Source organism: Chiloscyllium plagiosum, unplaced genomic scaffold, assembly GCF_037043375.1.
Source record: "Chiloscyllium plagiosum isolate Xiang-an unplaced genomic scaffold, Cpla_swu_hap1 HiC_scaffold_44, whole genome shotgun sequence".
In the NCBI taxonomy this organism is placed as follows: domain Eukaryota; kingdom Metazoa; phylum Chordata; class Chondrichthyes; order Orectolobiformes; family Hemiscylliidae; genus Chiloscyllium; species Chiloscyllium plagiosum.
The window spans coordinates 28,157,425-28,184,074 of NW_028270182.1; the positions used below are offsets into that span (position 1 = coordinate 28,157,425).

At 42.5% G+C, this 26,650-nt stretch overlaps 1 long non-coding RNA gene across 1 annotated transcript; it reads right to left on the reverse strand.

The window, feature by feature from the left end:
* Positions 1-12,748: 12,748 nt before the first annotated feature.
* Positions 12,749-25,673, reverse strand: LOC148137371 (uncharacterized). Its single transcript, XR_015754330.1, has 3 exons — positions 25,580-25,673; positions 16,908-17,036; positions 12,749-12,818 (listed from the first exon to the last, which is right to left on the reverse strand). It is a non-coding gene; the product is annotated as an uncharacterized LOC148137371 (long non-coding RNA).
* Positions 25,674-26,650: the final 977 nt, after the last annotated feature.

Below are 26,650 nucleotides of genomic sequence, written 5' to 3' on the forward strand. Positions count from 1 at the left end.
AACAAACGTTTTGTCATTCTAAAAATCTTTAAGTTTACTTATTTTAAATTTGTGTGCAAGAGATGTTTCAAATTACAACCATTTTTATTGTATAATTCAGCAGACCTAAATTTTGCAAAATGGAAATAGTTTTCAGAATACATAACAAAATAAATGACTTTTTTTTCAAATCACGTGCTCTGCAAATAATTATTGGTTTCATTTAATTGTAAGAAAAGAACTGCTTTGAATCAACTGCTTTGAATCTTTTTGTATTTTCTATTCCAACATTATTCATCACTGTACAATAATGACACAATTACTATAATTCCTTTATGTACCAAATGTCATTGACGGCATCATTTGTTCACTTTCATGCTCACTTTCATTAACTATTAACTTTCTTCCAAATTCTGACACAAATGTCTGAACTCTGATCATAATATTAATCATCTAAATTAAAATAACATGTCTCTGTGAGGAAACCATTTGATAGAAATTCATATTTCTTGTGTTACCTACATTTTTAGTAAAGAAAAAAAAGTTCTATAATCACTGAATGGCTCATTTTTTCTTCAATTCATAAAGCCTCTTACTATATTTTATTCCACAATTTACCAATTTTGATAAATATCCTACCAACATCACAGCAAAGTGTTTTTGAAATATTGAATAATTTTAATTGCTCATATTACAACATTAATTATCAAGTGATTGTCATATAATAATTGCACAATTATGTAAGAAAGTTTTTTGAACAAGTAAAGTGAGGTTCACATTTTAATTTGACCAATTGTTTCTGAGTACCAACACTGCAATAAAAACTTTATTTTCAGGTCAAGTTTCCCACAATGGATCCAAGGACTTCCCATCCAACATTAATTGTGAATGTCGAATGTTTGCTTATTTGATGATCTCCATTATCACACACTTTAAATTCAAAGACCTGCAATCACTTTTCACTGCAAATATTCCTCAGTAACATAGCAAAATGAGATTTCTCATTATTTCTAAATTCATTGATCAAATTTTATAATCCAGTCGTTGCTCATACCTAATAATTATTCAATCCAGTATTTGCCGTAAATGTGGAATTATGGCTCTTTACATGAATAACTACATATATTGTAATGTACAGTCTCTCAATCATTGTCAATATTAATTCTTATTTTATCCACGGAAACATAGTTGAATTCATTTAAATATATTTCACTTCGATGCGAACATTTATTTTATTTCTAATCACAATAAGATTTAAGTATTTTTCATGCAACAAAATCATGTAAAATTCCTGCGTTTTGTTAAGTCAAATGAAAAAGAATTACCATCTCTGTATTGTCTCATTAAACAATGACAATGCATTTTGAATTTTTCGAAGTTGAGCATTTTTGCAAAGAAGGGATGTTGTCTTCAGCTGTGTAATCACATTTAATGACTAATTCACAGAATCTGCTGTTTATTCTCTTCGAGTTCCCAAGAAACCAAATTAACTAATTCTGCTGGTTCTGAATTCCTGGAAAGTAACTGAGAATGTTTGAGTCTTAAGGATGAAGAAGTCAATGTGATTGTACTGATTTTTTTTTATTGGAAAGAGCTTAATTCAAATATTTCAGGCACATAAATCGCTATTCTACAGTATTGCAAAGATGAAAAGCAAGTCAATTTCTTCATCAGTAAAACAAACAAATGTCACTTCCCGTTATTCATTACTTTGCTAATTCCCAAATTTGTAATTAAACAATGCAATTCACCTGAATACTGTTTTGTCCTTTGATCATATTAATTTTCTAATTATTGTTCATTCATGATATGTTAGGCATTTTTAATTTTCGTTTTGCACGTCTCTGATTTATTTCACTTCTTGCATGGGGGCTGGGCATTGAGAATAGAGGATCAGTGGTTAGCACGCGTGTCCTACAGTGTTAAGCACTTGGATTTGATTCCATCCTCGGCCACATGTTTGTGTGGAGTTTGCATGTTCTGGTTTTCTCCCATAATCCAAAAATGTGCAGATTAGGTAAATTGGCTATGGTAAACTGCACGTTCTGTTCAGGGATGTGTAGGTTAGGTGCATTAGCCAGGGGTAAATGTCCAGTAATCTGAGAGCAGAATGGTGCTGTGTGGATTATTCTTTGGAACGTCAGTGTAGACTTGTTGGGCCAAATGGCCTGTTTCCACACAGTAGGATTTCCATATAATTAGAAATCTCTTTCGCTAAATAAAACTGACATTTTTTTTAAATGTTGCCTTTAAAACTTATCTTTAACAATCAATTGTCAATCTTGTAAAATATCTCAATGTTACTGAAATCAATGTTTAAACAAAACACTGCTCATAAAGCCACACAAAGATCTTCATCACCATCTAATTACTGTTCAGTGGAATAATCACAGTAAATATCTTATTGTTCCTGAGATCAATCACCACCATCACATTAAGGATCTGGTTATCATTCCCTCCAATAAATGCAATCGTTATCCTCTGGTATTTCAGTTCAGTCGTTACACACCACACTGGCTGTTCAAAGCATGGTTATTCTTTATTATGAAGGGCCAAGGGTTCAAACGGCAAGAGATGTTGTTCGATCTGATTTGTTGCATGTTCTCAAACAGGTTTTCTCTATAAACATTGCAAAAAAAGTGTTAATTTGGTCTTATTCAACTGCTGATTCTAACCCTTTCAGTTCATGTTCATTAAACATATTTGGAGAAAATGAGGAAAGCTGAAGCTGAAGATCAGAACCAAGAGTGTGGCATTGGAAAAGGGCAGGCACATCCAAAGAGCAGGAGGACCGACCTTTCGAACATTAGGCCGTCATCAGAAAAAAATCCTGATGAAGGGCTTATGCCCAAAACGTTGATTCTGCTTCTCCTCGAATGCTGCCTGACCTGCTGTGCTTTTCCAGTGCCACACTTTTGACATTAGAAATATTTGACTGAATATTCACAGATTATACTAAAAGTGGCTTCTGTCAATTTAATTTACTTTGCTTACTATTCACTAAAGTTTTCAGAAACTTTAGTGAATAGAAAGTTTCTCCTATTCACTAAATTAATTGTTTCTCCTTTTCTTCTTAAATCTGATACTATTCTCAAAATACAGAACACATTAAAATTCATATGAACTATAAATTTGTATTCTCGACAAAAAAAAATGGAAGGCGATGTAGAATTCTTGAACAGCCTACACATTTGAATGAAAAAGCAATTCCTTCCAAAAAATGTTTGCACGTCTGTATCTTTCTTTCAATTCAATAATCCTGCAAATAGTTTATAATTGTCAGTTGATCTCTCTGAATGAGTACCGAACCAATGTCAATGTAACCAGCTGAAACATTAACAACAGATTGATAATTGGGTGTTAAAGACCTTATTTGAAGTGAACAAATGTTTGGAATTTATTCGAATTCCACCAGAAAACATTCTTGAATCATGATACAAGAAATGACTTATGTGAGAGATGTGCAAACCTTATTTTTAAATGAACAAACTCCAATATTTTCAAAGCATTTCAATCTTACGGTCAAAATGAACAGGTGAATGGAAAAATAAAAACAATTTTCTGACAATTCATAAATTGAACAACAATTACAAATTCACTTTGATCCAAGGACAGAGTAATATTTATATAAATCACAACATTTAGTTACAAAGTAGGTAACCAGCTGACTGGCAAGTAATAGGTGGTAGCATTTGTTAGCTTATTGAAGAAGAAATCAACTTTATTTCCAATTTATAGCACGACAGAATAATGTTTAATGTGTTTCAATTGTTTGGACTTTCCCCTTTGGAACAAAAAAAGATCAATCTCATTACTTAGACATCGTAATCTTTAATTCTGCAACATTTTCAAATATTCTTCAGGAACTTATAAGCAACAAAATTAGATACTGGTATCCCCACGATCCAAAAGTAGAGCTTTATGATGAAACCTTACATAAGCTGAAAAGGGGTAAATCAAAGAAGCATTAATCATTTTCCTTTTTTTTCATAAAAGTGAAAATCCTCTTCAGATTTCTTTCAGTTAAAGAAAGCAGGGATAGATGTAAATCTTTTGTAAAAGCAAAGTGGCTAAAGCAAGCTTTCCAAAAGTGGGGGATACATGTACACATATTTCTTGGTAACCTGACACAAATAAGTATCAGATTTTGTGATTATTGATATAATAGATAAAAGCAGATCTAATGTTGGATTGAAAAGCAATTCCATCTGTGCTTGGGTACTCTCTAATCAACATTCAGAGCAGCTCCTGATATATTTCTGTTGAAGGTGTGATTTGAAACCTTCCCTCGGGTCTAGTAATAGAGACACTGCCACAGCTTCGTATGCTCCTTTCAAAATGTTCCCATTCAGGACGGCAGGACTGCAATATTATGTTTATTGTGGTTACTCAAATGAAAACTAATCAGCTGTTTATTGCAGTAATTTGAATGGGAATTAATTCGGTAGTTTCTGTGTGTAATGGACTGGAAATTAAACAATATTTCACAATAACAGTAGAATAAAGGAATGATAGTCTTAAATATACAGGAATCTCGTGACAATTCTTTGAAAGACAAATTGACAAAACTGCGTGATCATTATACTTTGATTTTTAAAATGCTTCAGTCATTCAATATGAATATTCAGCTGAAGACAATTTCTCTTCCTTTCAACAGTGTACAACTTCCACAAATTCAAAATGAACAGGCATTGATAAAGGAAGGAACAAGCAGATGTTAATTCTATTTTCTTTACATAAACATGCGATTAATTTTAAATACGTTTTATATATGTAAAAAGGAAACTCTTATTGTGGTTCGAAATACAATAAATGTTAGCATGAAGTGAAATAGTATCAAATCAATTCAATTTTTTTCTCAGTTAAAATATAGTTCAATATTCAAAGTAATCGAGTGATTGTACACTGCAATATATGTTGACATTAATTCAATGCTGAGACATAATTCCACATTTATACCCCTTATAGTGAAGCAAACTTGTGCCGGCAGTCAGAGGAGGTAGGGGAGGCCCTTAATGCGTATTTTGCTTCAGTATTCACGAGTGAGTGGGACCTTGTTATTTGTGAGGACAACGTGAAACAGGCTGATATGGTCGAACAGGTCAATGTTAAGACGGAGAATGTGCTGAAAATACTGAAAAATCATGGGGGTAGAGAAGTGCCATGGGCCAGAAAGGATATAACTTAGGTTGTTATGGGAAGGGAGGCAAAGGATTACTGTGTTTTGGTGACGATCTTTGCAACCTCACTGTCCACTGGAGTCATACCAGATGATTGGAGGGTGACAAACGTTATTCCCTTATTCAAGAAAGGCAATTGAGATAATCCTGGGAATCATCGATAAGTCAGTCTTTACATCAATTGTGGGCAAATTTTTGGAGAGGATTCTGAGAGACAGGATTGATGATTATTTGGAAAAGTATAGATTGATTAGAGATGGTCAGCATGGCTTTGTGAGCAGCAGGTTATGCCTCACAAACCTTATTGAATTATTTGAGGATGTGACAAAGACATTGGTGAGGACAGAGTAGTGGATGTGGTGTATCTGGACTTTAGCAAGATGTTTGATTAGGTTCCACATGGTAGGCTCATTTAGAAAGTAATGAGGTATGGGATACAGGGAAACCTGCCTGGTTAAATAATAAATTGGCTGGCTCATGGAAGACAGGGTGAGATTACATGGATAGTTTTCAGCTTGGAGCACGGTGACCAATGGTGTTCTGAAGGGATTAGTTCTGGAGCCTCTGCTCAAGATGGATCGTGGGGTGCATGTCCATACATCTCTCATAGCTGACATCCGAGGTGATAGGGTTATTAAGACGGTGTATGGTGTGTTGGCTTTCATTAGCAGGGAGATTGAGTTTAAGAGCCACGTGTTTATGCTGCAGCTCTATGGATCCGTGATGAGACTACACTTAGAATATTGTGTTCGGTTCTGATCACCTCATTATACATAGGATGCGGAAGCTTTAGAAAAGCTGCAGATGAGATTTATCAAGATGTTGCCTGGACTGGAAGGCATGTCTTATGAAGAAATGTTGAAGGAACTGGGGCTTTGCTCATTGCAGTGAAAGAGGGTGAGAGCTTACTTGATAGCTTTGTGTAAGATGATGAGAGGCATAGATAGAGTGGATGATAAAAGACCTTTCCCCACAAAGTGGCATAATTTTAAGGTGAATGGGGGAACTTGTGGGGAGATGTCAGAGATAGTTTCATTATAGATAGTGGTGGGTGTGTGGAATGCACTGCTAGTGGTGGTAGTAGATTCAGATCCATCAGGGACATCTAAGCGACTCTTGGATAGGCACATGGGTGATAGTAAATGAAGGGCATGTTGGTTCGTTTGATCTTAGAGTAGGATAAAAGGTCGGAACAACATCGTGGCCAAAGGGCCTGTACTGTGCTGTACTGTTCTATATTCTATGGACTGAAATGAACAATGATTATATATTAGCAACATATAGATTTTCAAAATGGTTTGCTTGGCTTTGTTTGGAAATATTCAATTGGTTATACAAATGGTTTACTGCTGGTGATTATATGTCTAGATCAGAGTGGTGCTGGAAAAGCACAACAGGTCAGGCAGGATCTGAGGAGCCAGAAAATCCACGTTTTGGCAAAAGCTCTTTTCCAGCACCACTCTAACCTAGGCTCTGGTTTCCAGCATCTGCAGTCCTCACTTTTGCACTGCTGGTGATTATATGTTAACCAAAAGCAAAATGGCGGAATGATGATTTTGATGGTGGGAAGGTTGCTGTGATAACACTTCTGGGTCGGAAAAATGGGGAAAAAGAACACTTCACAGCTCACAGAACGAGAACTGAAAAGTTGTGAAATCAAACCTAAGGTTCAGACAGGGAGGGAATATTTCCCTGGAGTTCGAGTAGCTGGAAAGTGATGGTGTCCGGGAATAGACAGGATTTTGTTTTACACAGGTTGAAAGTTTTAAAACTGTTATATTCAGACAGTTTACGTTATTTTCTTTAATTTTATTTGCTCTGCAAAAACTTTTACAACATTTTAAAACCAAAATTTACAAACCTTGTGTTAAGGATAACTGTTAAATAAAATCCATCAAACCATCCCTCATTAAAACTATTGTGGAAGTGCAATCTCCTGGAGAATCCCTGCCTACTCCTTCCTACCCGGGCTCCATGTCTATATACATACCTGGAAGATAGCAGCAGGAGGAGACCATTCAGCCTTTCAATCCTGCTCCACCATTCAATGGGAAACAGCTGACCATCCAGTTCAGTCTTCTGTTCCTGCTGTGTCCCAATCCCCTTTCATGACTTTACCTCGAAGAACTATATCTAAGTCCTCCTTTGGCTTCACCACCTTTTGTTTCAGTGGCGTTGTTGTGTTACTGTGTGGGTGTAGGCAGGGGTAATGTGATAGTTCTGCCTCCTGGAGAATGCACTCAGCGTCCCTCATTATCCTGCAGGAACAGCAACTGGGTTTCAGCAACTCGAGATAGAAACCATTTCTAGGATATGGGCATCACTGGCTCAGCCAGCATTTATTCCCCATCTCTAGTTACCCTTGAGAAGATGGTAGCGAGCTGCTGTCTTGAACCATTCACAGTCCATTTGGTGCAGAGAGACGTACAATGCTGGGAGGGAGAGTGTTGCAGGATGTTGACCCAGCGAGGCTCCATCTTTAGTTCTTCAAATGCTGGTTAACTTAATCACAATCTGCACATGATTTTGAGATTTCAGTCTGCAAATCTTCACCATCAATCACCCTGTATAAAGGAATATGTACAGGTTAGAAATTCAAAACAGACAATTCTAGTTTCTCTGGAATATCTTTTTCCACTTTCTTCGCCCAATACTGTAACCCTCCAGCCCACTTACTATCTCCCACCATTCTGACTCCACTACCCCCTAAAATGCACCCTCCCCATTCTCATGGAGTTGCTGATAAATGGATCCATCCCACCACTTCCCGCCCCTGGTTAGACTCTGCACCCTTTCTGGGTTCACTTCCTTTCCCTTCAGTTGCTGCAAGTCAATAATGTAACAGCAGAATGAAACAAAAGGAAACAGACAGGGAGGTGGCAGATCCTGGACAGAAGTGGAACCTTCAGGCTGGGAGAATGGGTCAGATCCTTCTTAGTTCCCCATTAGTTGATTCCCACCATTACAATGAATTGGGGATGGAGAGTGGTCCTACATGGGTGTAGTGACACTTTGACCCCCAACTGATCAATACTATAAGCAGATACATTCCTCCTCCAGCCAATCACAGTGTGAAATTCTTTACGCAAAGTATACAAACCCAAAGCACATCTCCAAAACCCACCCACATTCTGTACATGTACAGTGCCGGGTTTCCCCACACACGTGTGGCTCCTGCCTCAGGTATTGTGGGAGTTGTAGTCCCCCTGAAGCCACTGGAGCCCTGTCTCAGGAAAGTGAAAGAAAAGTGTGGACTGGAGGATGTTGTATATAGGATCCCCATTCTATAGAACAGAGAACACCGAACGGAGAATTCACTACAAGGGTATACAGGAAAGCCACACACACAGACCAAGTCCTAATCTATGAAAGTAACCACCCCAACACACACAAACGAAGCTGCATCAGGACACTATTCAAAAGGGCCACAACACACTGCAGTACACCAGAACTGCAAAAAGAAGAAGAGGAACACCTATACAAGGTATTCGCCAAAAACGGATACCCACGCAACTTCATCAGCAGATGCCTAAGAGAAAGACCACGGAACGAGGACATACCACAACCAAAAGGACGAGCCACACTACCATACATCAGGAGCATCTCAGAACTGAGAGCCAGACTACTGCGACTCCTAGGACTCATAACGGCACACAAACCAACAGCCATGCTCAGACAACAACTCACCAGAACGAAGGACCCGATACCCAACATGAGCAAAACTAATGTAATGTACAAAATACCATGCAAAGACTGCACTAAACACTATATAGGACAAAACAGGAAGACAGCTAACAATCCGCATACATGAACATCAACTAGCCACGAAACGACACGACCAGCTATCCTTAGTAGCCACACACGCAGACAACAAGCAACATGAATTCGACTGGGACAACACTACTATCATAGGGCAAGCCAGACAGAGAACAGCCAGGGAATTCCTAGAGGCATGGCATTCATCCACAAACTCCATCAACAAACACATCGACCTGGACCTAATATACCAACCACTACAGCGGACAGCTGAAACTGACAATTGGAAGCGGCAGGGACAGCCCACTATAAACACCGGAGGAAACATCAAAGAAGCGCTTCGCAGGAGGCTCCCAAGCACTGATGATGTCGCCTAGCCAGGGGAAGAAACGTTTGCAACAAAAACTTCCAGCTCAGTGAACAGAACCACAACAACGAGCACCCGAGCTACAAATCTTCGCACAAACTTTTGAATCCCCATTCAGATACACAAAACATATGGACTGTCACTGGGTTTTACTGAGATATCTGCTTCCACAACCTGGTTTTCTGATGTAAGGAATATAGATTCAACCAACTGGGGCGTGGGGAGGTTAATAGGAGGAGGAGATTTTAAGCAGAGGTGGCTCAATGGTTTGCATTGCTGACTCACAGCGTCAGGGACCTGGATTTGGTGTCAGCCTTAGGCGACTGTGTGGAGTTTACATGTTCTCCCCGTGTCTGTGCGGGTTTCCTCTGGGTGCTCCAATTTCATCCCACAGTCCAAAGATGAACAGGTTAAGTGGATTGGCCATGCTAAATTGCCCACAGTATCCATGCGTGTGCAGGTTAAGCCAATAACCATGGGAAATACAGGGAATGGGAGAGTCTGAATGGGATGCTCATTATAGGATTGGTGTGGACTCCATGGGTGATTACCCTGTTTCTGCACCGTAGGGATTCTATTCTATTCACATGAAGAAGAATGTACTTATCTCAATGTGCTGTGAATCTGTGGAATTCCCTATTCAAAATGCGGTGGATGCCAGGACAATGAGCAAATTTACTGAAGAGATACAGATGTTGAATTTGCAATGAGTTGAAGGGTGAGAGAGAGCAGGCGGGAAAATCCAGCTGAGACAGAGGTGAGCTCAATCATCACCGTATTAAATGGTGGAGCTGGTTCGAAGGGCTGCATTGCCTCTCCTGTGCCCAGTGCTTATCTTCTTACGGTAATAACTGGAAAGCTGAATCCAACACTCACCACCTTCACCAAAGGAGATTTTCGAAAAAAGCAGGATAGTCAGGTGGATTAGCATTCCAAACTTAGATAATGAGGAAGCGTGTAGGAGATAATGATTTTACATTTTTAAACTGAGGTGAGTTAAAAATCAGGTTATACAACAGGTTATAGTCCAACAGGTTTAATTGAATCAGGGTGACGGAGCAACTCTCCGAAATCTAGTGTGTTTCCAATTAAACCTGACGGACTATAACCTGGTGTTGTGTGATTTTTACATTTATACACCCCTGTCCAACATCGGCATCTCCAAATCATGTAAACTGAGGGGAGACAGATATTTATGGTTTTAGACTGTGTAATACATTCACACCGTCCAGAATACGTTGTTGTGAATATCTATCCTGTACTTTATTACAAAGCCAAGGTCTCTGACAATGAAAACCAAAAAACCCAGGTAACATCGCCTCACCTCGTAATCTGATAAAAAAGACTTGTGATAAGTCTGGTTAAATTTAGAATACAGTTGGAAAGCGGGAAGATTAAATCCAATCCCAAGATCCTGTAGTTCAACAAATGAGACTACACTAGGATGAGGCAGGAGTTGGCTAATGTAGATTGGAAGCAAAGATTTTAGGGTGGGACAGTTGAAAGACAGTGGAGGAATATAAAAGAATTTTTCAAACTGCTCAGCAAAAGTATATATCAGTGAAAAGGAAGGACTGTAGGAAAAAAAGAGTAATCTGCCATGGGTGGCTAAGGACATAAGGGAATCTATCAAATTGAAATAGAAAGCATACAAATTGGCAAAGACCATGGAGAAACTAGGAGATTCGAAAATCTTTAAAGATCAACCGAAAGCGAGATGGGATTGGGAGGGAAAAGTGATGAGTAGCTATCCCCAAGGCCGGAATAACAGTTTACACTGTGAGAGGGGAACCTATTGTGTGGGGAACATATGGCCTCTGTAATTGTTGAAGCACTTAACTGTTACCATAGAGATAATCCTGATCAAGTTAAAAATCACAGCACACTCCAAAAGCCTGTACTTCCAAATAAACCTGTTGGACTATAACCTGGTGATGTGTGGTTTTTAAACTTTGCCCACCCCCCTCCAACACCGGCTCCTCCACATCAGAATCCTGATAGACAGCCCCACTGAAACTGAAGTGCCTGTTGGATACCTGACTGAGCCACAGGGCCGTGGGGGAGGGGTATGTGCTTTAACCACAAAGTGTTGAGTTTAACTCTACTTTCTAACTGCCGTTGCCATGGAGATAATACTGAGAGACAGTCTCTATTCAAAGTCCCAAAGCACAAAGGTATAAGAATGGGAGCGGCACATCGGACAGGCGGGGAGTTATCTGATGCTGCCTGGAGGTGTTCTGCATGTACACTATCCAGGTAACTGCCATGTCTCATCAATAAAGACTCAAAGAAGACCTCTCAGACTTCTGTGCCCAGTTATTCCTATTCAGCAGGGTTCAGGAATATGAGGACAAAGCAGTCAGTCTTCCCAGTGGAGATTACGAAGAACATGCCAGTAATTGATAAGGAAACCGAGGAAAGTCAGGACCAAGAAACAACCATCATCACAAAAGCGTTAGAGCTGGGCAAGCTAATGGAGTGAAAGGTAGACAAGTCTCTTTGCCCTGAGGGTGCTACCAGAGATAGCGGGAGAAATAGTAAATATACTTGGAGTCAGAGTCCTACAGCAGAGACAAGCACTTTGGCCCAAACTGGCCCATGCCGATCAGAATGTCCATCCACGCTAACCCCGTTTCCCTGCACTTGGCCCACATGCTTCTGACCCTTTGCTATCCATGTATTTGTCCAAATGTCTTTTACATGTTGTTAATGTACCCACCTCAACCACTTCCACTGGCACCTCATTCCATATATACATACCACCCTCTGTGTAGAACTGTTGACCCTCAGGTTCCCTTTCATAATTTCTCCTCCGACCTTAAACTGATGCCCTCCACTCCTTGATTCCCTGGGAAAGAGACGGAGTGCATTCACCTTACCCAAGCCTCTCATGGTCTTATATATTCCAGAAAAGATCACCCTCTGTTTCCACTGCTCTAAACAAAAAAAAAATCCTCGCTTGTCCAACCTCTCCCTATAATTCAGACCCCTGAGCCCTGGCAAAAATTCTTGTAAATTTCTTATGCACTTTTTCCAGTTTAATAACTGAAACCTACACTGCACTCATCACATTTCCAGTGTTTCCCCACGGCAGTGGAACCGACGTGACAACGTCAATGGATTACAAGCCATGATCGATAATTAACTCCTTTACAACAATCCTGTTTTCATAGCATTTTCCATGGTGCAGGCATCCTTGTGTCTTTCTGGTTGCATGGTTAATTAAAAATTTGTCCTCATACAAAACAAATCTGTAGCTTAATTGTTCCTGGGAAATGTGCCATGTTTCTTCAGACTTTTAACAACAAATGAACTCTCTCTCCACAGTCACCACGCTAACATGGATTTGGCTGTGTCTCAGTAATGTTTCCAGTCACACTGACATTTGAAATATTCGCCCACGGACAGAATACACACCTTTCCTTCCACATGAAAAAGGCCAATGATATTCAGATCGGCACGGATTAAGTAACTATCAAAACGGAACGTGAAGTTCAATTTGAATTTCTCATCCACAAATCCACCCTTTCAGAACCCTACAACAAAGAAATCAAGTCACCACCGTTAACACAGGATGGAAATTCATAAGACAGTGATAGTATTAAATTGTAGTTTCTTTGTTCCCCCAAAGCTTTAAATCTCAGTCTCACAATTGCTCTCTTCTGTGAACTGAAATCCAAACCAATCTCCTCACCCCTTTTCCTCCACACCCAGTTCTCACACACACTCTCTTCTCTTTGAAATCAGCTTCCTAGCTCCTGCCTGCAGACTAAGAACCAAAAAAAGGTCTCCTCCCACAATCCAAATATGCGCAGGTCAGGTGAATTGGCCATGCTAAATTGCACATAGCGTTAGGTGCATTAGTCAGAGGGAAATGGGTCTGGGTGGGTTACTTTTCTGAAGGTTGGTGTGGACTGGTTGGGCCGAAGGGCCTGTTTCCACACTGTAGGAAATCTAATCTAATCAAATCAATGAGTCTGACTCGGAGCCTCCTGGATGTTGGTGAATCCTTCCCCCACCTCCCAGGTTTCCTTCCTGGTCAGTACCAATCTGATTTTTTTGCCCCAATCTGGAACATTTTATTTATTTCCCTCACATTGACCCTCTGATGAAAACCATCCTGCACACACTGGCCAAGTCATATCTGATTGAACTAAGATGAACCAAATTAGAACTTTAATTGCAGGCCCATCTGTGTTCCTTTCCATAACATTCCTGAATCTTCACACGAGTTCTGATAACTTTCTGCAAAATGCTCCCCCCACTGATAGCCGACCACTTGTCATGATATCAGGGGCAGGGGCCATTTCCCTGGGTCCTGTTCCCAGTGGGAGGAAACTGCGAATGACAGATTAATCCTACATACGCACAGCCTCCCTCCTGGCCCTGACCAGCCCTGCACATACACCAACAATTGACCAGCACTGCGCCCATGCACTGGTCTCCCCTCCTACAGCACATGCTCCAGATCACACATGAAGCTGGGTGACTGACAGCAGCTGCCGCCCAATAGGGTGGAGGGGGCGGGGCTGGAGATTGTAAACAATGAATGAATGTGGATGACACTGGGGGATGGACAGGTCAGTGAGGGACAGGATCAGTGCAGGCAGCAGGAGGGAACCCTGAATAAACTGAGCAATGGGAGAGTCTGACAGGAGAGAAACTACAGGAAGGTTCTGTTTGGAGGCTCAGGCAGGGACAGCTGGGAGACAATATGGCCTGGCGGCTTGGGCACGTTTTCCAATCAGCCTTTTCAAAGATGCTGTTACTCAACTCTGAGCCCGATCCTCCTGGTTCAGAAGTAAGGACACTACCACCAATTCCTGGTGGGCTAGTGGAAAGAAGGGAAGATTTTCTCAATCTCTCTCACATGGAAACTCCATGAGCTCCTCCCACTTACTGTCTATGGGGGGGATGGAGACAGAGCAGGTGGGAGGGAGTGAGGGATATAGGGACTGCCTTTCAAATGGAACTTACCTGTGTGGGTGATATTAACAAGACTAAATACACAGTCACTAACAGAAACCTGATGTACTTGAAGTTTATCCAGAATATTAACACTCATAACTGGGTGATACAGATCCCAATGTACAGAGTTAAGTCCTGGATATTAATAACGGCTTTGTGAATGAGAAATCACGTCTCATGAACTTGAGTCAATTTTTTTGAAGTAACAAAGAGGATTCATGAGGGCAAAGCGGTGGAAATGATCTTCATGGACTTCAGGAAGACGTTCAACAAGGTTCCCCATGGGAGACTGGTTAGCAAGGTTGATCTCATGGAATACAGAGAGAACTAGCCATTTAGATACAAAACTGGCTCAAAGGTAGAAGACAGATGGTGGTGGTGGAAGGTTGCTTTTCAGATTGGAGACCTGTGATCAGTGGGGTGTCACAAAGGATCGGTGCTGGATCCACTCATTTTCATAATTTATTTAAATAATTTGGATGTGAATATAGGAAGCATTGTTAGTAAGATGACACCAAAATTGGAGGTGTAGTGGACAGTGAAGAGGATTACCTCAGATTACAACAGGATCTTGATCAGATGGTTGAATGTGCTGAGGACTGGCAGATGGAGTTTAATTTAGATAAATGTGAGGTGCTGCATTTTGGGAAAGCAAATATTAGCAGGATGTATTCACTTAATGGTAAGGTCCTCGGGAGTGCTGCTGAACAAAGAGACCTTGGAATGCAGTTTCATAGCTCCTTGAAAGCAGAATCGCAGGTAGATAGGATAGTGAAGAAAGTGTTTAGTATGCTTTGGTCAGAGCACTGAGTATAGGAGTTGGGAGGTCATATTGCGGCTGTACAGGACATTGGTTAGGTTAGGCTTGGAATATTGCGTGCAATTCTGGTCTCCTTCCTATCAAAACAATATTGTGAAAGTGGCCAGAATAGTATTACAAGCACGTTGTCAGGGTTGGAGGATTTGAGCTACAGGGAGAGGATAAATACATTGTTTTCCCTGGAGTGTCAGATGCTGATGGGTGACCTTATAGAGGTTTATAAAATCAGTAGGGCCATGGATAGGGTAAATATACAAGGTCTTTTCCCTGCTGTGGGGAGGAGGCACGATGGGAGGTGGGAGACAGTGGGGGGAGACCGAGAGGGGAGGGTGACCGTTATTTTGTAGATCTACAACACAACACTGTTCCTGTTTTCTCCGCATCCACTTCAATCCCTCTGAAGGGCTCAGAACAAGTGTACAGTCCCTGGAAAGTAGAGTTTCAGGGTGATCAAGTGCTGAAGGTTGCATTTGGGACGCTGACCTTTATTGGTCTGTGCACTTATCAATAAATGGACCTGGGTTCAGTTCCACTGTCCTGGATTCATGTCTGTGGCCACAGACGCGCCTGTCACTGACCCTGACTAGTGGATCCCCTGTCACTACAGCTCTGCCATTCTCCTTCCTGCAGTTCTGTGCAGTGGAGCTATCTGTGGTGTCATGTCATCATCTGTTGCTGATTTCCCCTGAGAGTCCACCCCCCCTTATAGAATCCCAAGCGGTGCACAATATCTGTTTGAGAAGCGGAGCGATCAGTGGAAAGTCCTGCACTTTCTTCCTGAGCCTCTTACTTGATCTGATGGTCACCCATTCCCTTTCTGCCTATGTAACCCTCACCTGCAGTGTGACTAACTCACTAAACGTGCTCTCCATAACATTCTCAGTATTGCTCCACAGTGAGTCCACTCTCAGCTGCAGCTCTGAAAAGCAGTTTCCCAGTAGTTGCAGATGGACACTCTTCCTGCACACATTGCCGTCACGGACACAGGAAGCATCCCTTATTTCCCATATTGTGCAAGAGGAGCACACCACTGGTCTGAGGTCTCCGATCACAATGTCTCTCTCGTTTCAGTTAGTTACTCCCATTAGGAGAATTTAAATGAGCTAGTAACCTTCCTTCTCTTCAAACATTTCCATTATAATCAAAAGTCCCGATCTTTACTTAAGCTGATATTTTATACTTTAAAAACTGTTTTTTAAAAAAACTCAGCAGTTATCGCTTACAACTTGGCTGTTCCCATTGGGACCATGTGAATTTCTGAATGGCCTGCACTAAAACTGAAGCTGTAGTTCACATTCTCCCTGTCTCCCCTCGCTCTGTTTACAACCAACTCCAAAACACACTCATTGAGCCAATCAGCACCCACAGTGCAGCCCTGTCATTTTCATTGTCTACTCCCACCTACACTGCCCCAACCTCCAATGCATCTCAATGGGAGCTCAGGAACAGCATCTCATCTCTCAATTCAGCCCTTTGTAATCCCAGAGTCAACAAGGACTTCAGCAGTTTCTGAATGAACAGACAGTTGTCAGAACCTGGAACATTCCACCTGAAATGGTGCTGGAATTTGAGTCCATAAGGAATTTTAATGAGAAGTTTGCAGGAATTGAAAATAAAGAGTTTACAGATTAACATCATGAAGTGGGTGATTGGGTCTAAATCTGACAGTTCCTATAAAGAGATGAGGTGTAATTTGGATAAATCTGTTGTCCCTCTCAGGCCAATACCTCCTTCCACAGCTGCAGGGCCCAGAATTGAACACAAACCCCAAGGGTGATCCAACCACAAATTTGAACATCTTTCTGCTTTTTGCTTGAAATAAAAACCAGATACTTGCCCACAGACAGAACAGAAACACCTTTCTCCTTCCACAGTTAAATGTCAATGGTATTCAGATCATGATGACCCTGCTGACGATAGAAAATTGCTTTTGAGATCCCTGTCTCAATTATTCTCAATTAATATCCTATAAAATGAATTGACAAAACAAAACTCACAGTCAGTGCAGGCTGAACAGTAAAGACAAATATTTCTCTTGGTATGTGTTTGATGTGTAAATGCTCCTCTTTCAATCACCCCGCCCCCACCCAGGAAGAGGACATGTCCGTGTGCCTCGCTGTACCTTGCCCCCAATAAAGATGGCGGCCATAACCCAGGACCTATCACTGCCTGAGAGCCACTGCCATTTTCCCATTTGCTGTAAACGTGGGACCAAGAGTTTCTAATTCAGGCCTAACTACCTGTTCAGAGTGTAATTAAACCCTCCCAGTCTAAACTGGATCCAACTCCCCTTTCCCGTTTCCTCCTCCTGCACACACCCAGGGTCATTCTCGGTCCAGTGACCCTTCCTCAGAACTGACGGCAGCTGGGAAAATTAGAATCCCTACAGTGTGGTAACAGGCCATTCGGCCCAACAAGTCCACACCCACCCTCTGAAGAGTTTCTCAACCAAACCCATTCCCTGACCCTCTTATTCTACATTTCTCCTGACTAATGCACCTAACCTATACATCCCTGAACACTACGGGAAATTTAGCTGGGCCAATGCACCTAACCAGCATATCTTTGGAGATAGGGATATAAAGAGTAAATAATAGGTGGGGATGGAGCCCAAAAGTGTCAGTAACATTTGGAAAGACAAAGCAGTGGATAACAATCTGGCTGGGAGGGTGCATAGCTGTTAATGGAGGGGACAGGAAGCTGTGTCTGGCAGCATCTCAGTGGAGGTGCTGGAAATGGCAGCTGATGATCTACGTTCTGCTGCAAAACAGACCCTGAGCTTCCAGTTGCCTGTCACTTTAACACACAAGTCTGTTCCCTGGCCAACATCTCTGTCTCATGCTTACTGCAGTGTTCCAGTGAAGCTTAATGCAAGCTGGCAGAACATTCCAGAACATACCAAAACACCCCGTATTTCAAGGACTGTAATTTCCCCTCCCATGTGGTCAACAATACTCTCTAGTGTATCTCCACCACTTCCCACACCTCTGCCATTGAACCACGCCTCTCCAACTGCAACAAGGATAGAAACCCCCAGTTCTCACCTTCCACCCAGATACAATGCATCACCCTCCGCCATTTCCACCACCTACAATCAGATCCCACCAGAGATATATTTCCCTCTCCATTCCTTTCAGCATTCCACAGAGACCATTCCCTGTGAATTCTTAGTCAGATCCATGCTCCCCAACAACCCCACTCCCAGCCCCTTCACTTGTCAATGCAAGAGGTGTAAAACCTGTGCCCACGCCTCCCCCCTCACACCCAAAGGACCCTTCCACATCCAGCAGAGATTTTCCTGTACATCCAAACACCTCACCTATTACAGCCTTTGCTTTCGACGTGGTCTCCTCTCCACTGGGGAGTCAGGACACCAACTTGCGGAATGTTTCAGGGAACATTTCTGGGACACATGCACCAACCAACCCCACCATCCTGTGGCCGACCACTTCAACTTCCCCACCCACTCCACCAAGGACATGCAAGTCCTGGGTCACCTCCACCACCAAATCCCAGCCCCCCGACGCCTGGAGAAAGAAAACCTCATCATCCACATTGGGACCCTTTCACCACAGAATCAAGGTTTCCTCATCTCCCCGCCCCTGCCTTATCCCAGATCCAACCCTCCAACTCGACACCGCCCTCTTGAACTGTCCCACCTGTTCATCTTCCTTTCCAATTATCCACTCCACCCTCTCTCCATTACCGTCCACCTACATCTACCAATTGCCTTCCTAGCTCCCTTCCCACCAACCACACACATCCCTCTTATTTATCTCTCAGCCCTCTTACTACTCCCCCTCCCCCACCAATCCCGGCATTCCTGATGAAAAGAATATGCCCAAAATGTCAATTCTCTTGCTCCTGAGATGCTGCCTGACCTGCTGTGCTTTTCCAGCGCCACACGTTAACGCAAGCTGGAAGAACAACTCATCTTCTACTTGGGGACCCTGCACCCCTCTAGCCCCAGTATCAAATTCAATAATTTTAGGTCCTGAACTCTCCAATGTCCTTGCGCCCTAGACTTTTACCCCACATACCAGGCCTTGTTATCACATAGCCTACCATTATACATTACCGATAGTTAGCCACTAACAGTCCCCATAAACAGCTATTCACCGTCCACCAGCCAGAACATTATCCACTCCTTTGTCCAACTGCTCCCATCTCTTTGGACTCGATCACCACCGATCATTTACTCCTTAACCCCTACCTTCTGCATATAAACTGACATTTCTTTTCAGTGACATCAGTTCTGAGGAAGGGTCAGCGGATCCAAAATATTAACTCTGATTTCTCTTCACAGATGCTGCCAGACCTGCTGAGCTTTTCCAGTACCTTTTGGTTGTTGTGTGAGATTTAAAGCATCCGCAGTTCTTTTGGTTCTAATTTACAAGGAATTTCTAATTCAGGTCTAGCAGCCTAAAACCGTGCGTTTATAAACCCTCCCAGTCCACAATAGCTCCATTTCTTCCCAAGACTTTGCAGTCTCTCTCATTCCCTTCACACTCACTAGGTCCCCCCTCACCGGGACACTGAGCCTGCACAGCTCATGGCCACATGTTGGCCTGCTGGACCCACCCCAATTCACTCCCATTGGCTGGAGGATCACGCCAATTCTCCTATTGGTCTGAAGCTGCTGTCAATCACCCAGGCCCCATTGTGACATGAGTGGGCTCCTCCCAAGAGCATCGGATGCTGAGGGGTGACCTCAATGAGCTTTATAAAATCCTGAGGAGTATGGATGGGAAAAATAGACAAGGTCTTTTCCCTGGGGTGGGGGGAGTCTAGAACGAGAGGGTGGAGGTTAAAGGTGAGAGGGAAAAAATTTAAAAGGGACCCTAAAGGCACCTTTTTTCATACCGAGATCGGTGCAAGTATGGAATCTTCTGTTCAGGGAAATGGTGGAGGCTGGTACAATTACACCATTTGGCATCTGGATGGGTATGTGAATAGGAAGGGTGTAGAGGGATACGTGCCAAGTGTTGGCAAATGGGACTAGATTAGTTTGGGATATCTGGTCGGTATGGACAAGTTCGACCAAAGGGTCTAATTCCATGCTATAGGTCTCTATGACTCTGTCTTGGGATGAGCTTCATCATTCACAGTGAATGGGGCAGTAACACAGAGCACAGGGGTTTGGGGCTATTCAGCCCATTGGGGCTGTACTCTCCCCCGCTGGAGATGGTGCCAGTCTATCCCAACTCACCTCCCATTGTCTGCAGCCCTCCAAATCCTTCCTTAAAAAAGTTAAAATTTCAAATTTGTTTTGACAATAACTACTGAATCTGCATCCAGCTGTCGGACAAACTGTTCCAGATGATCAGAACTTAGTGAGTAAAATAATCTTCACATTTTTAACCTGCATTATTTGCCAGTTAACTGAAGGTAGTTATTAAAAATTGTGACGTTAATAATTTCTCCCTCTGTCTCTCTGTAAATTAAATATCCTGGAAACAAATCTGCTCCTGGTCGAAATCACTGCCTAACCTTCTCAGCTCCAAGGAGAATTATCTGACCTTCTGCTAACTCTCCATAAAAGAGAAACCCATCTTAATTTTAGTCGTGCCATAAAGATGTACAGCAGAGAAACAGACCCTTCGATCCAACTTGTCCATGCTGACCAGATATCCTAAATTAATCTCATCCCATATGCCAGCACTTGGCCTATATCCTTCTAAACCTTTGCTAATCACATACAACATCTCAAAGGCATAGTTGGGTAATTGTACCAGCCTCCACACTTCCTCTGGCAGCTCACTCCATAAACGTACCATGTTCAGCTGGAAAACATTGCCCCTTAGATCCCTTTTAAATCTTTTCCCTCACACCTGAAGCCTGTGCCCCCAAACTTTGGACTCGCATATCCTGGGAATAAGACTCTGGGATTTCACCCTATCCATGCCCCTCATAATTGTATCCAATGCTCCAGGGGAAACAGCCCCAGCCTATTCAGCCTCTACCTATATAGCTCAAACCCTCAACCCTGGCAATATCTTTGCAGATCTTTTCCAAGCCCCTTCAAGTTTCACAATATCATTCCAATAGCGGGGAGACCAGGACTGAAAACAGAATTCCAGAAGTGGCTGAATCAATGTGCTGTGCAGCCGCAAAATGACGTGCCAACTCCACTACTCAATGCACTGACCATTAAAGGCAAGTACACCAAACATCTTCTTCACTACCCTGCCTATGATTCCACTTTCAAGGAACTATGAACCGGCACTCCAAGGTCTCTTTGTTCAGCAACACTCCCCAGGACCTTCCCATTAAGTGTATAATTCCTGCCCTCATTTGCTTATCCAAAATGGAGCACCTCACATTTATCTGAAATAAACTCGATCTGATAATCCTCAGCCCATTTGATTGAAGTCCCATTGTACTCTGATGTAACCTTCTTCGCTGTCCAGTGCGCCTCCAATTTTGATGTCTACTGTAAACCCACTAACTATACCTCATATTCACATAGAAATCATTGATATAAATGATGACAAGCAGTGGACCCAGCACCGATCCTTACACCATATTGCTCATCACAGGCCTCCAGTCCGAAAAGCACTACCCTCCGTCTCCAACCTTCCAGCCAATTTGTATCCAAGTAACTGGTTCTCTCCGTATCCCATGGTGTCTAACTCGCTAACCAGTGGAATGGTTATGTGGAACCTTTTTGAATGTCTTTCTCAAGTCCAAATTAGTAATTTATGTACAAAGCCATGCTGACTATCCCTACTCACTTCTTGTCTTTCCAATGACATATAAACCTGTCCTTTAGAATTCCTTCCAACACCTTGTCTGCCACTAACTTCAGACTCACCAGTGTATTGTTCGCTGGCCTTTCCTCATCACCTTTCTCAAATAATGGTGCCTGTCTTGCAGCACCTCACCTGTGTCTATCAGTGATATAAATATCTCAGCGAGGGGCATGGCAATCACTTCCCTAACTTCCCACAAAGTTTTGGGATACACCTGATCAGGTCCCACAGATTTACTCAGCTTTATGTATAAGACATCCAGTACAACCTCCTCTGTAATATGGACAGTTGTCAAGTTATCACTATTTATTTCTCCAAAGTCTCTAGCTTCCATATCCTCTTTCACTAAAAGCTGACATGAAATCCTCAGATAGTATCTCTCCCACCTTCTGTGGTTCCACAGACAGCCTTGTTGATTTTTCAGGGTCCGTATTCTCTGACTGGTTACTCTTTTGTCCTTAGTGTTTTGTAGACTCTCTTTGGATTGTCCTTAAACTTCTTTCCCCCCAAAGCTATCTCATGTATCCTTTTTGCCCTCCTGTTTGCCCTCGAGTGTACTCCTACTGCCCCTATTCTCCGAGGGATTCACTCAAACCCAGCTGTTTGTACCTGCCATATCCCTGCTTCATCGTTTTGACCAGACCCTCAATTTTTCCAGACACACAGCACTCTCTACACCTACCAGCCTTGGCCTTAACAGGAACATACTGTCTATGTACTCTTGTTGTCTCATTTTCACAGGCCTATGGAGGCAATGGCAGATGAGGACATGGAAACAGTCATTCTCAGTAAAGAGGTAATGTTGGGAAAGATAACAGCCCAAAAGTACATGGGTCTCCTGGCCATGATGGAATGCATCCCAGGGGACTAAAAGAGATGGTGAAGGGAATATTGTCCTTCATTGCTAAAGGGATAGTTATGCTGCAGCTGTATAAGGTGCTGGTGAGGTCACACCTGGAGTACTGTGTACAGGTTTGATCTCCTTACTTCAGCAAGGATGTACTGACACTGGATGGGGTGCAGAGGAGGGTCACTAGTTTGAGTCGGGAGTTGAGAGGGTTGGTATATGTGGAGAGACCGAATAGACTGGGACTGTACTTGTTGGAATTTAGAAGAATGGGTGTATTGGAAAAAATAAAATTAAGGGAATAGATAAGATAGAAGCAGGGAGGTTATTTCCATTGGGGAGGGGCGGGTCAGCCGAGAGAGCATAGCGTCAAAATAAGGGGATATCTGATTAGGACAGAGTTGAGGAGGAACTTCTTCAGCTAAAGGGTTATGAATCTGTGGAATTCCCTGCTGAGTGCAGCAGTTGATGTTATCAACTTGAAAGACAAAAGGTAGATTTGCAAACAGGAAATGAATTGAGGGTTATAGTGAGAGAGCAGGAAAGTGGAGCGGAGGCCATGAAAAGCTCAGCCCTGACCTTATTGAATGGCAGTGCAGGCTTGAGGGGCCAGATAGCCTACTCCTGCTCCTATTCCTTCTGTTCCCATGTTCCCACTTTCCAGCCATCCCTTTACCTGGGGGTTGCAAAGAAATATTGAAAGTTCTCGCCTTGTACCGTCAGAATTCATCTTTGTCCAACTTCGAACACCAACTTTTAGATCTGGTCTATTATTTTCTGCAACTATTTTAAAACTAGTAGAATTATCGTCAGAGAATCCCAAGTGTGGAAGCAGGCCATTCGGCCCATCACATCCACACTGACCCTTAGATCCTCCTACCTTGCCCCCGTAACACTGCATTTCCCATGGCCAATCCACCCAACCTGCACATCCCTGAAAACTATGGGTAATTTCACATGGCCAGTCCACCCAACCTGCACATCCCTGAACACTGTGGGCAATTCAGCCTGGATTATCCACCCAACCTGCACATCTTTGGACTGTGGGAGGAAACCAGAGCACCCGGATGAAACCTACACAGACAACCTCAATAAGGTGATCATCCTGTTCCTATTTCCCAGTTCCACCCAAGTAAGTTCACCGGGCGAACCCCCATGAATATCCTCCCTAAGCACAACAATAATGTTATCCCTAATCAAAAACACCATTCCACCTTCTCTCTTATCCCCCTTTCTATCCTTCCTCTTACATCTATTCCCTGGAACATTAAGCTACCTGTCCTTTTCAACCTAAGATACATTTCTGTAATACCCACTATATCCCAGTCCCATGTTCAAAACCATATCTTAAGCTCATCTGCTTTCCCTGTCAAACCTCCTGCACTGAAATAAATGCAGTGTGCAGTGCTATCAAAAGGACAGACTGATGGGCAGAGGGGATGGGATGGCCCTGTTTGTGAGGGATGACGTTCAGCCCCTTGCGAAGGGGGAGACACAGAATCAGGAGATGTACCATTGGAGGGTGGCTAATGTTGTCCCAATTTTCAAGAAAGATGGGAGAGAGAAAACAAGGAATTATAGACCGGTTAGCTTGATGTCAGTGGTGAGAAAGATGCTGGAGTCAATTATAAAAGATGAAATTATAGCTCATTTGGATAGCGGTAATAGGATTCGTCAGAGTCAGCATGGATTTCCTGTCGGAATGGCAGGCAGTGACTAGTGGGGTACCACAAGGTTCGGTGCTGGGACCGCAGCTATTTACAATATACATTAATAATATAGATGAACGTATTAAAAGTAATATTAGCAAATTTGCTGATGACAAAGCTGGGTGGCAGGGTGAAATGTGAGAAGGACGTTATGAGAATACAGGTTAACTTGGACAGGCTAGGTGAGTGGACGGATGCATAGCAGATGCAGTTTAATGTGGATAAATGTATGGTTATCCACTTTGGAAGCAAGAACAGGAAGGCAGATTACTATCTAAATGGAGTCAAGTTTGGTAAAGGGGAAGTACAACGAGATCTAGGTATTCTTGTACATCAGTCAATGAAAGCAAGCATGCAGGTACAGCAGGTAGTGAATAAAGCTCACTGCATGCTGGCCCTGATAACAAGAGGAATTGAGTATAGGAGCAAAGAGGTCCTTCTGCAGCTGTACAGGGCCCTGGTAAGACCGCACCTGGAGTATTGTGTGCAGTTTTGGTCTCCACATTTGAGAAAGAGCATTGTGGCTATTGAGGGAGTGTTGGGTAGGTTCACGAGGTCAATTCCCGGAATGGCGGAATGATCATATGTTGAAAGATTGGATCGACTGAGCTTGTATACACTTGAGTTTAGAAGAATGAGAGGGGATCTGATTGACACCTACAAGATTATTAAAGGGTTGGACATTCTGGAGGCAGGAAGTATGTTTCCACGGATGGGTGAGTCCAGAACCAGAGGACACAGTTTAAAAATAAGGGAGAGGCCATTTAGAACAGAGTTGAGGAGAAACGTCTTCACCCAGAGAGTAGTGGGCACATGGAGTGCACTGCCTCAGAAGGCAGTGGAGGTCAAGTCTCTGGATACTTTCAAGAAAGAGATGATTAGAGCTGTTAAAGATAATGGAATCAAGTGTTACGGAGATAAGGCAGGAACAGGATACTGATTGTGGATGATCAGCCATGATCATAATGAATGGTGGTGCTGACTCAAAGGGCAGAATGGCCTATTCCTGCACCGATTGTCTATTGTACCTTGTCAGTCCGACCTCATTCTGTGCCTTGCCCTTGCCTGTCTAACTTCTCAACTGTACCAGCCTCAGACTTACCTTCTTTCTCACTATCTCTTTAGGTTTCCCCTCACTCCCTCACTGGTTTAATGCCTCCCGTGTAGCACTAGCAAATCTCCCTGCTTGGATATTAGATACCTTCCAATTCAGGTGTAATCCATCCTTCTTATGCAGAGATTCCAATGATCCAAAAATGTGAATCCTTCTCCCCTGTATCAGATCCTTGGTCACGCATTCATCTGCACCTTAACAATCCACAGACCTAGAAAAAGGCACACAGTCTTACAGCTTTACAAAACACTACTCTAGAATAAATTAGTACCAATATTTTATATTAAAAAAACTTAATCAAAATGTCATAAGATGTGTATTTAAAGAAATAAACCGTCACCCCACTGAATGTTGTAGCTTTACTAAAATAAAACAGACTAAGATTTATCTTTGAAGAGACCGAAACCCACTGAGCTGTGAGTCACAGATGAACAGCACTAAACAGAACCTTCAATCAAATTTGTCCATGCCGACCAGATATCCGAACCTAATCTTATCCCTCTTGCCAGCACCTGGGCCATATCCCTCTAAATCTTTCCTATTCAAGTATCCAAATGCCTTTAAAATGCTATAATTGTCAGCCTCCACCACTTCTTCTGGCAGCTTATTCCATACACGCACCACTCTCTGCGTGAAAAAGTTGCTCCTTAGTTCCCTTTTATATCTTTCCCCTCTCACACTCAACCTATGCTCTCTATTTCTGGACTCTCCTACTCAGGGAAAAGACCTTGTCTGTTTACCCTATCCATGCTACGAATGATTTTATAAACCTCTATGAAGGTCACCCCTCAATCTCTGATGCTCCAGGGAAAGAAAGCCCCAGCCTTTTTGCTCTCTTCCTGCAGCTCAAACCCTCCAACCCTGGCAATATCCTTGTAAATCCTTTTTGAACCCTTTCAAGTTTCACAACATATTTCCGATTGCCGGAGAACAGAACCGCACACAATATTCCAAAAGAGGCCTAACCAATGTCCTGTACATGACCTTCCAACTTCTATACTCAATGCTCTGATCAATAAAGGAATGTATTCCAAACACTTTCTTCAATATCCTATCTACCTGCAACTCTACGTTCAAGGAAATATGAACCTGCACTGCAAGATATCTTTGTTCATCAACACTATCTCGGAATTTGCTACTAAGTGTATCAGTCCTGTT